The sequence below is a fragment of the Octopus bimaculoides genome, chromosome 5 (assembly GCF_046866305.1).
Source record: "Octopus bimaculoides isolate indiv1 chromosome 5, ASM4686630v1, whole genome shotgun sequence".
In the NCBI taxonomy this organism is placed as follows: Eukaryota; Metazoa; Mollusca; class Cephalopoda; order Octopoda; family Octopodidae; genus Octopus; species Octopus bimaculoides.
The window spans coordinates 84104515-84112014 of NC_142932.1; positions in this window are offsets into that span (position 1 = coordinate 84104515).

Consider the following 7500-nt stretch of genomic DNA (forward strand, 5'->3'; position numbering starts at 1 on the left):
GAGAGTTGTGTTATTTATATCGCCAGTTATTTAACTGTTGACGGATTTCTGAATTTCCTCTTTCATTTTGCTTAATTGCCCAGATAATGTACACACAAAGACACACGAACTAATCAACTAGTTTTCATGGATGCTTTACTCACTCACCTATGTACAATGAAACACACACACAGAGGGAATAACGAACAAATATTTATGTATACATGTATGCACACGCACACAAGTATACATACACATATATGCACAGGCATATATATAAATATATATGTATATATATATATATATATATATATATATATATATATATATATATATATATATATATATATATATATATATATATATATATATATATATATATATATATATATATATATATATATATATATAAGTGTGCGTGTGTATATGTATGCATACTGTACATACATGGATGTTTAATAGCACGTTTGTTTGTATAAAACAACAGTTGACATAAAACAACAGTTTAGTGGGATGTGATTGCATTTTAAACGATAATGCCGATATTCACTCTTTTTTTTGTTTCCTGATATAGAAATTTTGAAAATTATATTTAGCGTAAATAATTGTTAGCAATCTTGATAAATCTTGAAATTTATAAAGATATAAGGACAAGGAAAAAATAAGCCATTCAGCTTTGATCATAATTCCATTAATAATTGTGTTAAATTTATTATCCTTCCTAAAATAACACTATTTCGTATTCGTTTTTGTGATTTGTATAATTATTTGTGAATAACATATTCTAATTGCATATATTTAAAGTCAGTATTTGGTTGATGAATAATATTTGTTGTTGTTGCTGTTTGTTGTTGTTCTTCTTATATATAGAGGCAAGTGTCTATAGGCGCAGGCATAGCTGTGTCGCAAGAAGTTTGCTTCCCAACCATATAGTTCCCGGTTCAGTCCCATTGCGTAGCATTTTAGGCAAGTGTCTTCTATTAAAGTTTTGTGCCGACTAAAGCCTTGTGAGTGAAGTTGGCAGATGGAAACTGAAAGAATCCTGTCACGTAAATATATATGTATGCGTATGCGCGTGCACACACGTTTCCTGCGACACCGTCTGATAATCGGTCATGATTTGTTTACGTCCCCGTAACTTAGCAGTTCGGCAAAAGAGAGCAAGAGAATAAATACCAAGTTTTAAAAAGAAAGTGTTGCTGTCGATTCATTCAACTAAACCTTCTTCAAGGCGGTGTCCCCAGTCTGGCCGCAGTCCAACGATTAAAACAAATAAAAGAAAATAAAAGAAATAACTTTTGATAAACTTTTCAGAAAGGTGTATGAAAATGGCTGTTTTTCAGTGGTCTAAGCGACGTAAGAAGAAGGTGCCTGGCTTAATCATAATGATGAAACTATGATATGAGATCTATCAGAAGTGAATTTAGCCCGAAGTAATTTTGAAAAGAAATAAATATAATGAAATAAAAATAAAAGTTCCTCAAATTGTTTAAATACCATAGCATTCCAAACAAAAACAGCTTGTAGCACGGATATCATAAGTGATGCTCTTTGATTGAAGTAGTTTTTAATAAAGAGTACAGATCACGTTAGTCATCCATTATTACTGAACTTAATGTATGCAATTAACACTGGATATATTCAGCACAGCATCAAAGTTCTAAAAAGCAATAATATTAATAACAAAAAGAACAACAACAACAATAATAATAATAATAATAATAATAATAATAATAATAATAATAATAATAATAATAATAATGATGATGATGATGATGATGATGATGATGATGATGATGATAATGATAATAATAATATAATAATAAGGCATCTCAAGGCGACTAGCGTACCAGTGATTGCAGGATGTCTAGGAATGATAAAGAAGGTACTGAAACCTATTTGAAAATGATACCAGGCATACCATCTCTACAGGAAGTGCAAACATTTGTGTTAACTGGAACGACTTATGTACTGAGAAGAGCATTATCGCTGTGAAAACAACACCCATTCATGAATTTATTTATTTATTAATTTTTTTTTTTTATATATATTTTACCTGTGAATTTGCGTGTGTAAACTGGGAATGCATACAATGAGCTTCTTTCTCTGCCCTAGGTGTACGGAAAACACTCGGCGAGAAATGGAAGAAGATTTGAAGAAAGAAGAAACAACAACAACAACAACATAATAATAATAATAATAATAATAATAATAATAATAATAATAATAATAATAATAATAATAATAATAATGGATATAAATACCTGGGGATTTGGGAATACGACAAAATTAAGGGAACTGAAGTGAAGGAAAGCTTTAGGCGAGAATGTCTCAGAAGAACAAAATTAATAATGAGAAGTAGACTCAATGGGAAAAAAAACAAGATCAGAGCAATGAACACATCGGCTGCTTCCTTAATGCGATATCGCGCAGGTGTCGTTAAGTGGACAAAGAACGAGCTTGAGGAAATGGACAGGTAAACCATAAAAATTATGACAATTAACAAGGAACTACACCTCAAAAGCGATACTGACAGACTGTATGTGCTTAGGAACGGAGGAGGAAGCGGCCTCATAGGGAGTAAGATCTTTGTTGTCAACGAGATGAACCGTGTGAGATGATACATCAAACAGCAGAGTGAATCCTTGCTTGCCGCTGTTAAAATGAACAATAAAATACCTACCGAAAATGTGATGCGCTCAAAAGCATTCAAGAAATTAGATGAAGAAAAAAGAGTAAATAATTAGAAAATGAAATCGCTGCATGAGCAATACCTCAAAGAAATCAAAGAAAAAGACAAGATCAACACCTGGAGATGGCTAAGAAAAAGTGATCTGAATGGATATACTGAGGCATTGATATGCAGCGCTCAAGAACAAGATCAAAGAATTAATTACACCAAGTTCTAAATAGATAAGAGTAGCAAATCGCTCCTTTGTGGGATGTGTGGCAGCAGAAACGAAACAATTTCACATACTGAGAGTGAGTGTAGCAAGCTGGCCCAAAAATCATTAGAAAAGGAGGCACGATAACGTGGCTATGTTCGTCCATTTGAAGCTGTCACCTTAGTCTGCTGGATGTGAACAGCTGACACTTTCCATCATACCCAGCAATATAAGCTGTGTGTTTTGAACACATAATAATAATAATTATAATCTTAATAATGATTTCAAATGTGTGCTCAAAGCCAGCAAAATGCATCGACCAGCAAAATACATCGACCCTAGTGCTCAACTGGTGCTTATTTTATCGATCTCAAAAGAATGAAAGGCAAAGTCCACTTCAGTGGAATTTGAATTCAGAACTTAAGGACGGACAAAATGCCGCTAAGCATCTTGTCCGGCGTGCTAAGCTTTGAATGATACTCAAAATGATTTCGAGGGAAATGTGGAAACTGTTGTTGGAAAGACAGCAAAATGAATGGCAGAGAAAAAACAATCGCTTTAACAATTGTTTAGTACGTGAGAGGAGAAACCTTAGCATGGCAAATATGGTGATGTTGCCAAGAAGCACACCCATCAACGGTTACGTGGATCAGGTTTAAAGGCAGAGAGTGAATGCTTCATCATTGCTGTTCAAGATCAAAGCTTATTGACCCGGAGGTGCCAAGGCAATGTGACGATAAATTAAACAATTCCAAACTGCCAATTCTGCAATGATGAGATTGAAACAGTGGGCCACTTAATTCTGCATGTAAAGTTTTAGCACCAGTAGAGTATAAATCAAGACAGATTTGGTCAATAACTGCATTGGTTAATATGTTGGCATTATGAAATGAAAACTGTTGACAAAGCCATTAGTTTTCAGAAGAGGTGTTAGGCGATACAATTGTCTCCAGTAGTGGACTAGTTTATCATTTAATCGTTCCCAGGGGGAACAGGGCGCGATTTTAACTCAGAGCAAAGCGTTATTTCCGTCGCTCTAACGATTCTGCCACCTCATAATAAATACATAAAGTTTTCTGTACTTTTTTAAGAATAAAAATGACTAAGCCTTCTACACACGCGCGCGCGCATACAAACATACAAACCCCACACACATACATACACACACATACACACACACACACACATATATTACTGCTGCCTAAATCAACTATTTGTATACACATTAACGATTCGCTAAATCATCCATAAATTTCTATGGCGTAGACATATATGCTGGGAGTGATCATCGTCCGGGAACAGCCAAATCGAGACGATCCCAGGGAAGCGTCTACGGCAAAAGCCGAAAATGTCTGATCAGTTTGGAAATATCTCGACCGTTGCTTCTCAGTCGATTGTAGCCCCTGTCAGTATGTATGTATACGATTATGTGCTTTGACTGCAGCATTATAGCGTTTAGCTCTTATTTCTAGCAATGTAGATGTTTGTAACACCCTCAGTCATGTTTAATGACGGTTATAGTTTTTCTGTTTTGGTACACATTTGCTTACTACATCATAAATCAATTGTATATATATATATATATATATATATATATATATATATATATATATATATATATATATATACATATGCATATATGCATACGTATATGTAGATAACTACATATATATGTATATACTTTATTTAAAAGCAGCAGAAAATATAACGAAAGTTGCTACTCAGAGTTTCACGTTCCCGTTCATCGGATAGTTTTGTTAAAATAGAACCGAAAATTAGGGTTATATTTTCTGCTGCTTTTAAATAAAGCATATTACTCTACCTCTGGTATTTGAGTACTCTTTTTTCCACCTTGTTTCTCATTTATGTGCTTACTCCGGTATATATGTATATATACATACATATACATACTTACATATATATATGTATATATACATGCATATATGGGTAAGCAATAAAAAAAAAGTCAACAAAATGAAAAACGAGAACATAGAAGACAAAAACAGAAAACGAACTCTATTTGTTTCTTTCGTTGTTCGAAAAAAATGTTCGTTTTCTATGTTTTTGTTTTGTATGTTCTCGTTTCTCATTTTGTTGACATTTTTTTATGTCCTGTACCCATATACGCATGTATATATACATATATATGTAGGTATGTACATATATGTATGCATATATGTATATATTTACATATTATTTATATTATTATTTGATCGAACGCCACGCATCCGTTTTCAAGTAAGTTTAATCTATCTATCTATTTATCTATCTATCCATCTCTCTCTCTCTCTCTCTCTCTCTCTCTCTCTCTCTCTCTCTCTCTCTATCTATCTATCTCTCTCTCTCTCTCTCTCTCTATATATATATATATATATATATATATATATATATATATATATATATATACAAGAATAAGGGCAGAGAATCGCCAATTAATAATAGAATTAATAATTAACAATTTTGCCAAGTAGTTCAGTATGAAAAAAACCTTTATCGGTAGAACTATTTATCATCATAAATATACAGGGATTAGCAACTGAGTTGCTTCTCCAACATACTGAAAATTCAGAAATAGCAGTCAAAGAACTACTGATTCCAAACTACAAATTTTTTAAATTTGTAGTTTGGAATCAGTAGTTCTTTGACTGCTATTTCTGAATTTTCAGTATGTTGGAGAAGCAACTCAATTGCTAATCCCTGTATATTTATGATGATATATATATATATATATATATATATATAACAAATATGGTAAAAATTCGATATTAATTAATATCAATTTAATACCAGGAAACTAGCACATTAAAAGAATCAGAAGGCTCTTGAAAAAATTTTTTGGGAGATCCTAAAAAGATTATAGTACTTGTGTATATAAGATTGACCAGTGACCGGTCTGTCAAAATGCTAGAAGAAGCTCACTTAAAGAAATTCTCAAATACGGATTCCGTTGAATCCGTATCTGAGAATTTATATATATATATATATATATATATATATATATATATATATATATATATATATGTATGTGTGTGTGTGTGTGTGTGTGTGTGTGTGTGTGTGTGTGTGTGTGTGTGTACAATTTGTTTCTAAAACTGTTGTGTAGTGTTTTATATAAAGAGAATACAATGATCTTTATCGAAAACTCTATCTGCTACTCTAGAGAAGCACAAAACCTGAAGTCTTTGGTGTGACCAGATTGAGACTGTTGCTGATGCTACACTCCATTAATTCAACCCTCTGGAGTCTCTAACCAGAGGGTAACAATTACTACGCTTACACATACAAACACACACACGCACGCACACACACACACTCATACTCACACACAAACACATACACACGCGCGCGCACATACATACACACACACGTATGCGGTTGGGACCAAGTGTGTGCGTGTGTGTGCGCGTATAAAATCACGTAGCCTAGTGCTTAGAGTGTTGGACATACAACTACGAGGCGTTAAGTTCGATTTCAGGCCGTTGGAGTATTGTGTCCATGAGCAAGACGTTTACGTTAACATTGCTCCAGTCTGGTCTGTTGTAAATCAGTACTAGCCTAGTGCTTGTGCAGCTTTCTCGTCTCTCATCTTTCACAGTCACAATGACCTGCTGGATCTAGAGTGGGAGGGCCCAGGAAGTGGTTATGTCTGTTCATGCCTAAACGGGCAGCTAAATCAAATAGTGAAAGCGTCGTACAAGTTTACAAGTCATTCTCGCTTGCGAGTGATGTCTAATATTTGTAAGTGTATATATACACATATGACACGCGGATGGGTTGATTTGCAGTGAAAAATATTTCATAGAAGGACAACAAAGAAATATTTTCAGGAAAATTAATGACTGCATAGTCCAATACCTTCATTGAAATAGTTATTTGAAACAGCTGTAGGTCTTCACTACTCATCGCATTCTGTTCATTTACAGACTTGATTTTCTCATAATAATCAGCACGTGTGTCTTGGAGCTGGAGTTGTATAATATTTTTTACCTTATTGGAATTTGAATCGAAGTGTAATTGACGCATTGATTAATAAACTATTGATCAATTAACGTTTTATTTGTGTTGTATATTCAACTTTGTTTATGTTACAAGCTAAGCTATTGTTTTTCCCACAACAGATTGAGCCTGCTACACACACACACACACACACATACATTTATATGTATGTATAACTATATAAGTCTCTCTCTCTCTCTCCCTATCTCTCTCTCTCTCTCCCTCCCTCTCTCTCTCTCTCTCTCTCTCTCTCTCTATATATATATATATATATATATATATATATATATACACACACAGACACACACACACATACACACTCACACACACATGGAACAGCCGCAGATATACGCTATGTTATATTGATATGTGAGTTGCCTCTATTGCATAACTTGAATTTATTCTGCTTACGCAGCGCCTTGGCAAATCAGTGTGTAGTTTATACACTATTTCTGTATACTTCGGGATAGCTGATTCAATTTCGTTTCGCAAGTGACACGTCAACGGTGACATACGTACCTGTCGCTCTTCCAGTTAATTCTGGGCCGATTTCATTTCGCCTAGCTCTGAAGATTATTGTGTTGCTTAGCAAAATACGTCTCTTAAGTTACTTTTCCCGAACAAAACCTGCAGCTTCTGC